The 17,242-nt window shown below is 43.8% G+C and overlaps 1 long non-coding RNA gene across 1 annotated transcript in view; it reads right to left on the reverse strand.

The window, feature by feature from the left end:
• Positions 1 to 17,242, reverse strand: part of LOC114848913 (uncharacterized) — a 45,845-nt gene that overhangs the window by 18,548 nt on the left and 10,055 nt on the right. Inside the window, exon 3 of the long non-coding RNA XR_003784516.3 lies at positions 16,617 to 16,716. This is a non-coding gene — a long non-coding RNA (uncharacterized LOC114848913). The remainder of the gene's footprint in view (positions 1 to 16,616; positions 16,717 to 17,242) is intronic.

Consider the following 17,242-nt stretch of genomic DNA (forward strand, 5'->3'; position numbering starts at 1 on the left):
GCATGAATCGCCAAGACCATGAACCGCTGGTCGCGTTATAGTATGAAGTTATGAACGTAAGTAAATTATGGCAAATTATGGCAGTTTAAAACCGAAAATAGGAAGCTGAACGGTGCGCCCTCCCGCGTGCAGCGTTCGATTTATGGCAGACAAGCTACTGTAACCCTGATTTCTTGCTGTTGGTACGGGCAATTTTCTTTACGTGGAATGCTTCTTTAATGCACCACACGGCAAGACAGTACGGCACATGTACACTTTTTTCTTTACGCCGCTCTCACCCAACACGCGTCACATTTTCTTGTCCCCCGTCAACAAGGACAGGTAGGAACTAATGTTGATGACAAATAAAATCACAGTAGCTGAAATGTCACGTTTCCCAAACATAAAATAAAAAAAATAAAAAGGAATACTAACTAAGGTTACACTACTACAATTTAAAAAAGTGAATAAGGATGATCTAGACCAGAGGTCTGCCACCGGTAACACCCACGTTTTAAATGAAAAAAACAAACACTGGGAGCCGCGGAGGGCGGCAATATTATATTATTTGAGAACATTCAACATTTGTTTTTTAATCCAAAGAAGACATAAAAGTCGGGGCTCAGAGATCTAACCGATGCTAAAACATTGTCAAGGCATCGACAAGGACAGCTAACTCGCTTTTCCCTGCTTCAAACAGCTGCTGTAACTGAGAGCAACCTGTGCGGCATCACCGGTCAATCTGTAAACGTATTAATTTTTTTTTGTAAATAAAAATAATGTTTGCCCTGTTCAAACCTGCATGGGGAATTCTGAAAGCGGCTGAGCAACTTCGTAGGAACACATTTCATATGGTACAGGTGAAAGGGAGACTAACAACCCAACGCAGCCGAGGCTGTAGCAGCAGAGAAACGCAGATCTTTGTCCTGCGTGTTGATGAGCGTTTCCCATCCCCCAGTGTCACCGCTCTGGGACGTGGATGGCCACGCCCACTTTCATTCAACAGACGGACATGAAAGAGGGAATAACGAAATAAACAGCTGGTTAACTTCGTGGGAACATGGCTGTAGCTCTGCAATGACTTTATGTGGTACAGGTGAAAGGAGTAATAACGAAATAAACAGCTGGTTAACTTCGTAGGAACACCTTGTAGTAGGAACTGGTATATTTAGAAAACCCAGTAGTCCTAGTGTTAAGGTGTGTGAACTGGGGAGGAGACGGCAGCAGCGACTGAAGAGCGACTGAATAGAGTTGATGTCTTCCCCGCTGACAGGCGCATTCATTTGATAATGCACGTACCTTGGCTGACAGTTCAGTCAAAAACCATACTGAATCTTTATTAAACCGTCCCTGAATAACAAATATGAACTGCAGTTTCTTCCTTGATTATCCATGATTATTATGAAAGAAGCGCAAATCTTCGCCAGTCCAAATTGTGCAATTAATACTGTGTTTACAATAAAGGTAATAAATAATAATATTAGTATTTTCATTTTAAAAAGCACTGCATATTTTAAACGAATGTCGAAGTGCTACAAATAACTTAGACTACGCTACGATAAATACATACGTTTATTTTTGCAGAGTAAACGTATGTAGAACAAACTACTTGCTGCATTAATGAGTCTTAGACCTGCAGCTGATCACGCCGCCCGATGCTGCCCTGTCTCCCACGGAGCTTTGTCCTGGAGCTGAAGTATTTCTCACCTGCTGATCGAGTAGTAGCAACACATTAGCATGTCTATGCGCCTCTACGGGGAGGGGGAGGGGTGTGTAGATTTCCTTTGCGACTGTGAGCAAACATGAGACAAGCAAAAGCTTGGTCGAACTCAGATCCAAGTCATCTGAGTACGAAACACATCACATTTCATTCGATCTCGTGTTTCATTCGAGCGGCAGTCGGGAGCTCTCTGCTACGACTCATCCACGGATGAGCTTCGATTAAAAATTAAAAGCAGAGGTTTTTTGTTTTTCGTTTTTCTCTAAACGAAAAAAACAGCTTAAAATTCAAGTCCGTGTGTTTTTGTTAAAAAATATTTTTGTTCAGTTTATTGGTTTGTAATGCGGTGCTTTTATTCAGGATAGATAGACGGGTGGGAAATCAAAGTTTTGAAACGTACACGGGCCGAATAAGTCACATCAGCCACTCATTCAGTTACAATGGCACGCACAGTCAAAACAAATTCTCGCTACATCTCGTGCACCACTGCCCCGTTCCTCTCGTAGCTCGCATTTGCACATCCATACATTTGTGTATTGGTCACTCTCTGTCTGGACACATGACTCCGAAACACGTCACGTGTTTGTGTAAGAGATTGATGTCTCCACCAAATTATAAGCAGAGGTAACGAGAGAACGACTTTTTGTTTTCCGTTTGTCTCTAAACAATAAAAACATATTAACTCCAATTCCGTGTCTTTTTGTAAAAAACAAATATTTTTGCCTGTTTTATTGGTTTGTAAGGCGGTGCTTTGATTAAAATCCGTTTGCCGCTCATCGAAAGAGAAACGAAAACGCCGGTGAAAGTGGCTGGATGGACGGATGGGAAATGAAAATGTTGAAACGTACACGGGTCGAATAAGTCTCTCAGCCACTCAGTTACAATGACACGCACAGTCAAAACAAGTCAAACTGCAGTTCTGCAGACACAGAGTAAACGCGTAGGAACAAACATGTTGCTGTAATGCGTCGCTGTAGATCTGCTGATTTCTGGCGTCCTGTCAAAATTACGACAACTGCTGTAAAACAAATTCCTATGATTATTACGGTTATTTACGTAAAATCTACGACTATTGGAAAACATTCATTAACAAGTTGTGGAAGTTTAAAACCTAAATAAGCGGCTGTAGTCGCAGATGGACTGCGCTCTACGTCTTTACTTGCGCATTCAATTATATTAATTAAACCGCGACGCATAATCATGGTATTATGTGAAGCCAATATGTTGTATCAGATGTTAGAGCGGTGGGTGTGTACATATTTTTAAGAGACGCCTTCTATTTAAAGACACGAAAAAGCTGAGGAGAATGAAAACAAGAATGTGTTGCTGCTGTGGCGCTGCCTGTTTTAAACCACACAGAACAATTATAACTTCGCAGTGAACAGAAAACAGCTAAGCCATCAACAAGTTGTTGCCCTTCACACTCCCCATGTTTGAGCACACAACAGATACTTAATAGTAAAATAGGTCTAGTGTAATATATGTGTGTTACAGGTAGAAATGAACAGTCGGACCTCAGTTACGCTGTAGTGCTTTGGAGGCTTCTAATCAACGCTGCGCCACCTGGTGGTTAAAACGAGACTAGCGTCCTGATTTTTTCCAGCCGGCTGCAGGATTAAAAATCTTTAGTCAGCGACGCACTCGCTGCACCGTGGCGACGCGGCGGTACTGCAGTAAAAACCCTAGTCACTTTGAACCGCTGCCACTGTAACGGTTATCCTAACTTCTGTGTCGCTGAGCTCACGGTTCTAGTTTTGAGTCTGAATACTCATCGTTTTTGTTTTGATGTCTTTTTACTGTACAACAAAGAAAACAACAACAACAGAGATTGAAATCAGATGATTCAGAAGATTCAAAATTTCCTCTCAGACTGGTAAAAGATTAACCCCTCTCTTCTTTCTATTCTAATGAGCATATTTAACAGAGTGTGAAATCTGTCACATAAAAATGCACAAATCAAAAACAAAGCTCAAACATTAGGTCTAGCAGCAAGAGTCACAGTTTGAAAGATCCAGTGTCTATGATTCAGATGATCACTTAGAGGGTGTTAATCACAAATAGGTCAAGTACTGTATATGACTATAGGTTACAACTATATTGTAGGTGAGTAGCTTCATAGTAAACCTACAATACTTCACTAGATCACTAGAGTGAGGACTGACAAGTTTGAGGGCAAACTGAGCAAAGCTTTAGAGAAGAAAATATGAAATTCTCACATTCCACCATTACTTTTGGTTGACTTTCTATTCTGGTCTTGTTAGCTTGTTAAATATACACCCCACTAGTGGTCAACCGCAGCCTACACTGGGAGCATATCAAGCGTACATCTGTAAAATGTAGAGTATGAATGTGCCAAAATACCTGGTAAGCATGTTTAAACTACTGTAGCATGTGTCCTAAAGGTTTGGGAGCCTCTTGGTAATAGGGGGAGCTTGTGTGCAAATGCCTGAGAGGCGTTCATGCATTAAAGTAATCATATATACAATCATAGTCTAATTTGTAGTTATTATTTTGCATCTAATGGAAGAAAAAACGTCATGTTCGTATTTAGTATGGTCCCACTACGACTTCCGGCGGCTTCATAACATAAAAAAGAAAGAAAGCTTTATGTTCATGACGGAGCCGACGTGTCAGCGCACGATGACAAATGAGCCTTTTTATTGAAGCCGAGAAGATCGTGATGCGGACGACCGTGCTGATAATCACGTAGGATCACAAACGTGAGCAAAGACTGCCTGGAAACATATGTTGCCACCACATGCGCGGCTTCAAAAGTATAATAGCAGACATATACATATTTTTATAAGCTCACATGGGCATACAATATGTATGTCAGAAAACAAATATTTACCGCCAAACGGAAATATTGCTTTTACTTGATCTCTGCCGCTCACCTTTGATGCCAGCTTCAGAAAAGACAGATATTATAAAACGAAGAGGAGCGGGATGCGGAAGGAAGGGGGAGTGGGGACTTGCTTCCTGTTGCCTGGCAACGTCTCTCTAGGGAGACGTGAGTGCGCGTGGAAGTTGCATGTGTGTGTGTGTGTGTGTGTGTGTGTGTGTGTGTGTGTGTGTGTGTATGTGTGTGTGTGTGTGTGTGAGAGAGAGCGTTTCCACAGGCTAATGTGAGTCTAAGTGGGGTGTGTGTTTTTTTGTTTATCCGTAAACACGGCGGTCACTGCACTGTAAGCGGAGTGTGAGCGCAGGGCGAGCATCAAAGCAGCGCCGGTGAAGCTCTTCAGACAAAGCTGATAGATATTTCAAAGATCCAATTAGGTCTGGATGTGTGGCCCATAAATCATTAGCGCTGAGGAGCCTCCAACACAGCGACGGGTATGACACGGTTTAGTATATGAGTCACTGTCGCTGATGTTTTGGGGCTTTTTTGTTCCCTTTTTGCATTCAAATGGGCTCCTCGGGAGAGTTGTCATCTAAATTTTAAAATTACGCAAATGGGTGAAATGAAAACCTTTCTGTGGATGAGCGGTAGCATTGAATGTCATTTGAATTTAGCTCAACAGGCAGCGGCTTAAAGGGCAATCTCACCACTTTTCACCTAGTTCCTTTTGGTTCCAATCCGGGGAGTAGATTTACACGAATGGTATTACTGTAAACCCTCACTTCACATTCACTCCATTAAAATGAAATTTTCATTTTTGTCATAATGCGGAGATTAATATTACAGACAACTGTTATGAGCAGAACGTGCAAGGCAACACTTACAGTGAATACCCCCCAAACAAGAACCCTTATTTTGAAGTTTCCTGAGTCTACAGAGGTACTGTATTCAAAAACTGCTTAATAGAGGCCTCACAATAAATGTGCACACTTAAGGCATTTAAGGTTGTGTTTCCCCCAAATAGTCAGAACCAAAGAGTTTAAAATGCCAGCATGAAATGTATTGATGAAGAAGTTGCATTCGCAGACCTACGCCTTTCAAAGCACAAGGCGAAAAAGACGTGTTGAGCTCAAAAAGCCTGACAAACACTCGGACACGTGGACCTTTTCACGGGACACGCCAGAAGTTTGCGGTAAGGTGCTTCTGCTTCATTTTCCCTGCTCATTAAATACTGGTGTGCTCTACAAGCAGCTCGGTCCAGGAGCGCAGCTTGAAAGTGGAAGATAAGATGGAGGAAGTGTGTCAGGCAAGTTGGACTTGTGCATCAACAGTGCGCTGGTGAGAGCGCTGTATTTACAGCTGAGCAGAGAAAACAGACACATGCTCAGAGCAGAGAGACATGAAATGGATCTGTCAATCCTGTCCACACGTGCGCGTTCTCTTTATCAATACTGAAGGTGCTTCAGCAAGCAGAAACGGGGCAGGAGGGGAAAAAAAGTTGATTTTAGGTGGAAAAAATGATCTCAGCATGAACAAATGTTGAAAAGGTGGGCTGTCCTTTTGATTTTAGACAATCAAGCTGGCATCCGTTCTAACCTTTTACCAGGGCAGAGAAAGAATTATGTCACATTTATACAACTTGATCTATTCCTGTTCTCAATTTGGCCTTTGTGGAGATGTTCCATATGTGATATACACCAATCCAATCAACCTGGACTGATGTCCTGCCAGTTGTGTAACACCCTGATATGTATGATGCCTGGGGTCAGGCTTAAAGCTGACGTCTTCAAATGCCATCCCATGGTGACCGCAGCAACACAAGCTGGAGCCAGTTTGCACATGCAGTAGCTGCAGCCGAAGTGAATTGGGAATCGCTACAAGCAGTCGGTAAAAAGTGCGATTCAAATAACAGCAGTGTGAAATTAATTACTCACTTGGTGGAACAGACAGTTGTTTGGCGCTTCCAGGAGGAAGCGACACTACACTCCAGAGCAGCTGGAGTTGACATTTGAACTTAATTAGATAACGGCTTCCCAGATGAAGGAAGTTGGGGTCTCTGCTGTAAAAGGGGGAGGGGCCTAGCTCGGGCACGCCGCCCTGTACGCTCTGCGCGGCGAAACACTTGTGCACCTGGAGGCCGCCCAGGGCAAACACTGTGGGCTGTCATTTAGCCGTCTCACCAAACCAAGGCTGCTCTCCACAGCCCACGAGGAACAGGAAATAGTCGAATTGCGAGGCCCTTCAATTATTGACTCAAAGAAAAGCCTATATTTCCCAGCAAACGCCATCTGCGGCTGGAGCCTGTTGCCTTTTCTCTGTTAAAAGCTTAATTAGTCTGTTGCTGAGGCCTCCTAGCCAGTCACCGCTTGCCTCCATACGCTTTATGCCATGATCACACACTTGGGCATTGGGCAGCTGGTATATTCTCAAAGCAATGAGTCATAGCAGATGAAAATGTTTCACACTCAAACAAGGGCACACCGAGATAATGGCCGTGCATCTCTGGTGCAGAGGACAGGGACACAGCAGAGTGTGTGTGTGTGTGTGTGTGTGTGTGTGTGTGTGTGTGTGTGTGTGCGCCTGATAAACGAGGCGAAGCTAAACTCGGGGAACCGAGCCCGTCCACTCATATGGGAAGACATTATCTGTGTCCGAGCTGTTCCGCGTGTGCGGCGCATGGACGGCCTCCTGGAGGGCGGAGTTCTTCATTCGTGTATCCAACGCGTGCTCATCACACACAGACGCGCGCACAAAACGTACAGAAACTCACATTCACCACCTTGTTGAGCCCCCGTGGGATATTTCGCATGAGGCGAGCTGTGCATTGCTTGGCTTAACCATATCTTATTTATGTTACACCTCGGGCTCGCTGTCAGCTGCTGCAGCGTCCCCCCCGGTGCCTCCACTCTGCTATTCCTAACAGGGACACGCTGAATCCCAAACAGCTCTATTGCACCCCGGCGCTCTCCCGCCTCTCGAGCCACCGCCGTGGCGACTAATTACACTCCAAGTCAAGTGCGAGCGGTTACAAACAAAAGCTAAATGACTAGATGGAGGATTGACTGGAGCGGGCAGACAGGCGCTCGTACAGTAGTTATTTGTGAATTTTAATGTGTGGACGTGAAGAGGCCTTGAAACCAGGCGGCAGGAAGACGGGAGATCAACAGACTCTTTGGAGTTACTGACTTTTCTGCTTATCCTGATATTTTTCTGATCTGTGCAGCTACTCAACATTAATTCTGCCAAATCGGAACAAATAAATGTAATAGATGGACTTTTGAGGTTTTTGCCCGTTACGGTACATGAGGCTCATGTCCAACAGTCTTTTTTCTCCTCATTTCTCCCCATTGGTCGACATCTGGACGTCTGGGGAAAGTTTAACCCCCCACATCTTCTTTCCTGCATAGCCGTAAACAATTAATTTGCTGTAAAGATACAACTTTGCTTCTTTTACAACTTTTGTAAAAGAAAAAAGCCTTCTAGCTCTAGAAAAAAAAATCTTCTGGTCGAGTCAGATTTTTAATTTTCATATAGACACGTTTCTAATCTACAAGTACAGAAGGGGAAATGATCACGCTTTCTCATCTCTGTTCTCTTTCAAAACAAGACCTCCTAGCCTGCGGCTTTGTTAAAATCAGTTTGATTGTCTGACTACTCGTATTAGCTTCCAAATCGCTGCTCCACCATCTATTTAATTTTTTTTTCCACCAGGCCTCTATACTCCTGCGCCCTGTAACTGAAGAAAGTCAAATCACTGTCAAATAACAACTGCTCTCAATTTTACAATTGACTCTCTCAACAGAAAATGGCCCACGACTCTTCTCGCCCCAGTTTGATTTTCAATATCATCCCCGGGAATAAACAGTACTCAAGATTGCGTTACCTACTTTTAAGCTGAATGGTTGTTTGTCTCCAGCGTGTTTTTATTTTTTTCCGTCAGCGCGCCACCACTTCTCCCCTTGTCTGTTCTTGTTTTCATATTCCTCTCTCGCTCCCGTCCTACTGTCACCTTATCACAGCGTGCATTGTGATGTTAAATAGATGCTTAGAACCTGTGTGCCACCAAAGTATAAGCTGAGAGCGACTGTCTGCCTCAGTGTGAAATCAAAGCTTATTATCTTTTTGATAGCAGTTCAAAACAATTTACAAAGCTGTTAAAAGTTTAATTTTAGCTTGGCATATTACTGAGAGAATGTGCTTCCTTTTTGTTGTAAACTTAGCCAAATCTCGCAGACTTGCTGGGTTTTCTCCAACACACACATATATGCATCCCGTCTCCTCCTGCTATCCTGTTGTACCTCACCATCTGGGACCAATGGGAGTGATGTGCTGCGATCAGCTCCCTGGTGTAGGAGTATGTAGGAACACAGCACCCCCCCCCCCCCCCCCCCCCCCCCCCCCCCCCGACATTTTGGCTCGTCGCGACTTGATTAATGATCCACCGAGCGGCTGCGTTCACAGATGACACGGCCCCGCGTGCCGACGGGAACGCACGTGCGCAGACGTAGCGCGGCGTGATTAATGGAAGGGTTAATATGATGAGAAAATTAAATCCGCAGCTCATTTGGTGCAGTGACCTTGTTTACGTTGAGTTAAAATAAGACCGCGGTACTGTACTGTAGGCGTGAGGGTGATGTGTGATAGAAACAATGAATCAGACTGTATGTTTTCTGTATGAGAAGATGAGTTCTATTAGTTTGCATACCTCACAAATCGCTCTTTAATGTTCGCATCGATGTAAAATGAAGGAGGAAAAAGGAAGCCGGCGTCGACACTGAGCCACTTTACGCAGTCCTCCTGCACCAACACACATATTGTAGCTAATTACTGAAGTTGAAGCTATAGCAGCTTGTCATATGTGCCTGGGTGTAAATGTCACTGTGGAACCCACCTGTAAAGTGTGTGGTGGTACAGTGTATGCAGCGAAGTGTAATTTAATTCAATTCACTTTGCTGGATTACGTATATTATAACAACATAATACAACATGTGGTATTGTTTCACACGTATCTGTGCTTTAGGTTAAGTCGTTGTAACACTTATTGCAGCACATATGTGTTGAAAAGATGCTGCTGTGTGTACGCCAGAGTTCTACAGTACAATGTGCACCATTGTAGAGTTGTAGGATGCAGTTTACGACAGCGTGCTGTACTTCTCCCCTTGGCTGAACCCTGCTATGCGTTTGTCCGTTTTTGCATATGCTAAATACAATAACATCTCACTGTGATTCTCATTCGATATCAATAGGGTTTTTATTGCCCGCGTTCTACTGAAAGAACAAAAATAGCAGAACTCCTCCACTGGGGGAACAGTGCAGCACTAGGATGGTGCTCGACGTGCACACACACACACACACACACACACACACACACACACACACACACACACACACACACACACACACACACACACGCACACACACACACACACACACACACTGGAGTTACCGCACAGTTCATCTTCAAAGAACATTCCCCACTGCATTGTGCGAGGAAGCCAGAGAGACGGCTGTAACCTGATTCAGAAAAGCCCCCCGTACATTATGTCTTCGCGTTGCTTGTGTGTACTGTACAGTACTGTAATGTCCATGATGATGCTAACTAACATGGATTGCACTGGTGGGTCTGTTTAAACATCCTAATTCAAAATAACCCTAATTTTCTCTTTACGTCAGGGAAAACATAATACATCTACACTCACAGAGTGTGTGTGAATGCTCCTGTAATCGGTCATCAAGCATAATAAAAAGTCAATACTGCATATGCATAAAGCATGGTACACACACGGCTAAGGTTTAAAGTCGGAAGGTCACAAAGGCCTCCACGTCAGAACTGCTGAGCTGTTTTATCCGTCCAAAAGAGCAAGGCAAATGTATTTAAATCTGAATCAGATTTAAATACATTTGAATCCCCTCTGAATGTCCTTTCCAGGTGAGCAGAACGAGAACGTTACTGAACATGTGGACAGACTATCATTCAACAGAAGTGGCATATCCATCCCACTGTAAGGTAGTTTTGGGCTGTGAGTCGGTTAAGACGTGTTATAACATCGTATTTCAGGAGGAAGTGCAGTCCCACTTTGTCAGTGCGTAGCTACTGTACAACAGAGCGAGGCGACCTTTCAACCATTTGTGTCAACCCCATATTTTGCTTTAATTTCTCCCTCCTATTTATACAGTTTGTACTAATTTTTGATTAGCATCTCGACAATAAGGTCACCGGAGCAGAACGCCCTCGACGTCTCCAGTGGTACGCGAAGGAAATAAATTGAGTTGTGGAGCAAAGTAAAAAGAAAAAACTCCGGGCACAAGAGCCCGACGCAGTGCGAAAAAGAATTATCTGTTGATTTTAGAAGAAAGCTGCAGTCAGATTTTAAGGCAAACACTTGAGAATTACAATTAGTCCTCCCTCTCTCTCCCACTCCCTCGCTGCAATTAGCCGTCTTTGACGTACAGACTTATTTTGCTTCTTTATGCAGCTGCAGCGGTACAATATAAAAAGGTTAAAGCATCTTTTGTATGTATTATAGAGCGTTCCACGCCTCCCCCCTCGCCCTGCCGTTCTTCTCCCCTGCCTTCTGCAGACAGCTATACCCTGGGGCTAACTAATGAACAACCTGCTCGATGAACCGAAACGACTAAATGACTTGTTGTTCCTGCACTGCGCATCAAAGCCAGGTGCATTTATGGCACCGCAGACAACGGGGCCGAGGAGATCCGAGGACGCGCTGCTTGTTAGTGTCAGCGTGTCAGCTCGGCTTGGCGAAAAGAGAAATAGCGAGGCGTGAGGATCAAGCGCCGTCGCGGGGCAATAAAAGCGAAGCCAGAACCGAGGTTGAGGGGAGGGAACGAGAGGGAAGCCGGCGCGACCCCGGCAGGCGGCAACTTTCCGACTGCCAGACTGAAGTTCTTTTTTTGTTGCTGTCGTTAGCGACGGCAAGGTAAATGTCACGCGGTGGCAAAAGAGCTGCCATTATCTGGGAGCCGAAGCCGAGAAGAGAAAGCAGCAGTGATCACAACGGTGACAACGGCGGGGACTGCACGACAACCTTTGGCATGTGGATATTTGCTTAAAATGCCAATTAAGACCATCACCTGTGTAGTTTGGAGTTGATGGAAGGCGCGTTCCTGCCAGAGAGGAGTCAACAGTGGCCTCATCAAGTCCACTAAATCACCGGCTGCTGCGATCCATTCTTTCTGGTTAACACCCACGACTGTGCGAAACGAAAGAATTATAAATAGAAAGCGAGAGTATCTTGTTGACTTGCAGAATTCCAGGCTCATTTGAAAAAGGTGATTAGCTGTGTCAGTCGAAACCGGGGCCTGGCAAAGCTCAATTACACAAATGTACACAAAAAAGGGATTCTTAATTAATTCCAAAGATTAGTTATGATCTCTGAGATTGCGCTCGTTAATGGAGGCGCGGCACGGGGGCAGAGAACCCTCAACAGGCTGACTGCTGTTCCAGTGAAGGACCAACTTGTTATACATGCTTGCTTGACATTATCATTTTTGAATATCATAATAACGATGTATCGACCTAATGTGGACATTTTATTTGAATGCCTAGTTACAGTCTGAATGAGCGCCACAGCCACTGATGCATACAGTGTGTTTTGTTGAATGGCTAAGCATGTGGATACTGCACTTCCATTACTCTGTTCCAGCTACATTAGTCATGTACAGCATTAGTAATGTCTAAACTGTATTTCTGATCAATTTGTGGCTAATATTAAAATCTGCTCATCAATCTAGTTTCTGTATGAGGTAACGTCTGCCGTTGCCACCCTGCCTCCAGCTGCCCTTTACACAGATGACTTATGAGACAGGGGTTCCCTGGACACTGTACCCCCGGTCCTCGTGTATTGCATCCTCTGTCGTTTTACAAATGCATGGGTTCCCGTTGTGCTCGGTCATTTTTCAAATGTTCTTTGTCATTTTGAGTTTTTTCCCCAGTGTAATTCGTAAGTTTATGCAGGGGCCCTAGAGCTGTTGGACCCTAATAGGAATTCACTTACAGTATGACACACACACACACACACACACACGCACGCACACACACACACAGAGTTCATAAGTACCTAATTAGTACTTAATATATTTTGTGTTGTTGCCTAAAAGAGCTGGAAATGACTGCCACCACTACATTTACTGGACAAGTTTCATTGGGTGCACTGTCGACTGCTGCTCTGCACTGTATGTTTGACAAATGTGCCCTATGTGACCATTAAACTAACTTAAATAGACAAAGGTTGAGCACCTTTCGAGCGAAGCATCTGATGTACAGTCGTCATGAACATGAGAAATCCCCCGATGGACTCGATTTTGCCGTAACAACAGAAAGTCTGTCGCATGATAGACACTGTCATAACAAAAAGCGAGTGCATCATAATGAATGCAAAGCCCTATTGAGATTCCAGGGGTGTACGAGACAACAAAAGGGAAACGTACACACACCCAAACACAAGCAGATAGCTTGACATCTGGAGGAAGCACAACAAGGATGCGAGAGCTAACGGACGAATGTGTTTAGAAGTGCGCGTGTCCCTCCGAGGGAGCATTAGGCTGCTTTATCTGTCATCATAAAGGCAGAAAAGGCTGCGCTGGCTACAAACAGAAGCCACAGCAAGGACACTCAGTCGCATCAGGCCTCGTGCTCTGGGGCTCGGGGATGCTCTGACACAATTCTTCTCCAGTTTCCTTCAAGTCAGCTGATTTTAAATGGCAGAGAGGAGTTGTGTGTCAATCAAGGGTGGATTTTGAACTTCGTGTTTGGATTTGGCCCCGATTCAATGACTGTACAGCTGATTATACCGTGACCAGGTTGTGACGAGTCTCACGATCAGCAGAGGACATTCCTAAGTGTGTCTCAGCGAACCAGCTGCTTTCACAAAGATGTATTTAACAACACCCCTTTCCCAAAGGCTCCATAGTACACACTGTTCAGGCTTCTGCGTCCAGGATTTCACTCAGACCTTGTCTTTGCTTGTCGCTGCTGGTTGAGTCCATATTTGTTTTGAAACAAGAACATAGGAATGGACTCTCGAGGGATCTGCATTGTCTGCTGCAAAATCTTTCATTTCGAGTGTGCTGCTCACACTCTCCTCAGTTGTCTGGTGAGTGCTGTCTGAAACTAAAAGTCCTGGATGGAAACAGTCCAGGAATAAACTGCCCAGTCTGTTCTTCAGCTGTGTGTCCACCTTTGACTGGTTGATGTCATAGTTTAGGTTGTGGTGAAGATTTCTCTATCAAAAAATGTCACTTTGAATCACAACAACTGGTGGATTTTATAATTTAGTAACTGGGTCAAAAATAATAAAACCATATACTGCTATTAAAGGGTGTAGTGGGAACCAGATGCTCGTGAAAGGTTTCCATGTATTCTAAACATAGATAGACAACAGATGTGCAATTTCAGCACGATCCTTGACACATTCAACAAAAAAGTGATAGAATTCAATTTAATCCAATATACTAGTCACTGGCATCTATGCCCTGCCCATCAGACGGTACAGTACACATTTTATGCAGAGCACAGTGAAATTAATAAGTAAAACACAAAACAACAAAACAATTTTTGAGCGCAGAACTGTAACAGTTTGAATATTTATTTATTTCTTCTTTTGACTAAAAATGGTCTGTTCTCGTAATGACAGGGACCAATGGGAATATTGACTTGCGGTAGTTTGTTTTATTGACTGTTGTTTGTCGGGGGCATGGACAAACGGAGAGAACCCAAAAGAAAAAAAGACAACGTGCTCAATAGAAGCCAAAAAGGCTTTCAGTGCAGCATGCTGAATCCAATTGACTCTCTGGAAACCACTCTGCATCTGCCACTGCTGTCACCCTGATTTTAGGAAAAGCGAACGACAAGGAGAGGTAACGGAGAAGCGACAGGCTAGACTTCCATCGAGGCCCACGCATACTGGTGTCCATGTACAGTACACAGTACCGGCCATACTGTAACACACCTACTCAGCACACTGAAAAACTTTCCTTTCAAAATAAAAGGTCATTATTAGTCAAAACTGTGAGTCCTCAAGGCTAGATTAGCATCTTCTGATAAATACGTTGTGTGTGTATAGAGAGTATATCTATAGCTCATGTCTTTGACTTATTACTACAGTAAATCTTATCTTATCTATTGCCTTTAAGAACGCATCAGAATACATTCTCTGTTCTGTATAAAATTTAATTCACCCTAATTTACAACTACTGTGCCTTCAGAATTGCAGGAATTACTTGACATCCAGGACGGCAACATTTTGAAAGATGCCCAAATACAACTGACTGCTTAAAAATGTTGATCTCTGACACGTTCCTCAAAGTTGCAACAAGTGACTTGCGAGCAACAACGGAGCCTGAAGCACCCGCACTCTGTTGCTGCGTTTGAACCCGACGTGAAGGCAACCTGCTCAGCGGTGCAAAAACATTTTTAACAAATAATCAAAAGGCTAAAGGCGCTGCTGACCCAAACCACCACGGTTCACAGCACAGGCATCAGAAACACACTCAGCTGCACGGATAATCATGTGTGTGGCTGTGGGCGCTGTAAATACTCAGCCCTTGTGAAATAAACCATGTGATTAATTGGTTAGCATTAGCATAACATTGCTCCTTCCTGTTGGTGCAGAAGGAGCCACTGGCCTGGGAGAGATCGACTCCTTTAGCAACATGCGGGCATATTCAGAAACTCTACAAAGGAAGCAGCCTGTCGAGTGTTGGACCCCAGTTCTGAAAAAGCAGACTGTTAGTCACACAGAAAGAGAGGGAAGGAGGAGAATCACAGATGGCATTCAGCAGAGAATATTTTGCTTAGGGCGAGCGCGTGAGACCTCTGTATGCTCCATTTAAAAAATGTCATTTGCCTAGTTACTGAGCGAAGCAGCAAAAGAACACGCTGTTAAGCAGGAACGTGAGCGTGCACCTCAGCACAGCCATGATATTTTCCTCCATGTCACTCGAGAGCTTGGCCCCCGACGGCAAAAGTCCTTGACCCACAATTCTCCGCTCGCGCTACGCTGATGGCGCTTCACTTTATTCAGCGTGCTCTGATTATTGTGTTTTTCCACGCTTTTCTTCCACGAGCGTTGAAATCGTCCACAGCGTACTGTACAGTACAGGCAGCCTTGAGCAGGCTTCTGTTGTTCCCAATGCCAAATGTAAGCAGTTTTTCACAAACTCATTTATTCTGTCCTAATTGACGTGAAGCTGCTACTTCATCCTGCCAAAGTAATAAGTTAATGCTCTCTGGCATTGACTGTGTGCTATTCACTATACTGACAGTCCCAAACTGCAACATGCTCACTGGGAAAATAAATCAAACAAGATTTTTCATTTTTTTATTATTCTACCAGGCAGCTACTGTGCATTTTTTATAGATAATCATTGTACCGCATTGGTATAAACAGACACATGGTTTGCCATTAAATAGCTCTACGCGCTTTTCAAAACCAAGCCCTATGACCTCAGCAGATACAGTTGGTAATACGTTCTGTAGCATCATTTGAATTTGTACAAACAATGACTCGGTGGCAGGTATAAAAATGAGAAAAAAAGAGTTTCCAACATAAGATGCTAATAATGAGGAACAAAACTTGTAAATGTTGGGTTTCTGCATCAGGCCAAGTATAGTACCTACTGTAGTATATGACAGGCCAGTATTTTAACTGCGATTTGAGAGAAGAAACTTGGAAAGAAGGGAAGAAAGAAAAGAAAGGGTGGAATACTATAATATACAGTAGACAGTCAATAGTTAGAATATAAAATAAAACGCTAACAGACACCAAAGGAAGCTGTGATTACATTTACAGGAAGTAAATTACTACTGTGTTGGCAAAAACATCCTAGAAACCACACAGATGTACATTAGAGGTCTACTGTAATTCACTGTAAACTGGATTTTAAATGCTTTACATTAGAAACCCCATGTAACCAAATTGTTACACACACCTCGATGTCCCCAGTTTGAGCCTGCCCAGTCTGAAAATTAGCTACCGCTTGGAATGTTGTGCATTTCACGCAATGTTTCCTTTAAATCATCTCCTCTAAAACCAAGTATTTAACCAAGCTCGTACTCACAGCGCGGTGCAGTAAAGGCCGGCCCGTAGCTCCTGTCCCTCATCAGCACTGACAGCAGTGTCTGCATCCTCCCATTTGCTCATATCAGTTCATCAGCTTGCTGTAATCAACAAAATGAGGTGAACTCATTTCAGCACATTTAGGTGCAGGATGTATAAAATGCACTCAGCAATGCTCTTGCTTAATGAGTCCAAAGATGGAGCCATCCAGCCTCTTAACAATGCAGGGAAATGGGTGCGCTCCAATTATCCCGCGTTACATGAAAGGAAGCACTCTTTAATATCGTTTTATTTTCTGTTGCTTAAGAGGGGGGGTTGCTTCAATCATCGCATATCATGGTGCTTGACTTAAAAGGGCCTTTTTTAGTCATTATGTCTTTGAACTGCGCCAATAATATATTGTGGTGCATTATGCGAGTACTTCTTTCATGGCTCTGCTGTTTCACACAAATCTGTCTCATGCTGGGGATTTTTCATAATGGCTTACATCGCTGGCTACTTACAGAGCAGTAAATTGCTTATGAGGATTTTCCTATGCCAGAATCCACCCATTAGAGTGACTTAAGTGCTTGCTTTTGGTGTTGGTACGCGCTTTCCAAAAGTTGCAGCGGCAAAAATAATAAGGGG

The sequence above is a fragment of the Betta splendens genome, chromosome 2 (genome assembly GCF_900634795.4).
Source record: "Betta splendens chromosome 2, fBetSpl5.4, whole genome shotgun sequence".
Taxonomy (NCBI): Eukaryota; Metazoa; Chordata; class Actinopteri; order Anabantiformes; family Osphronemidae; genus Betta; species Betta splendens.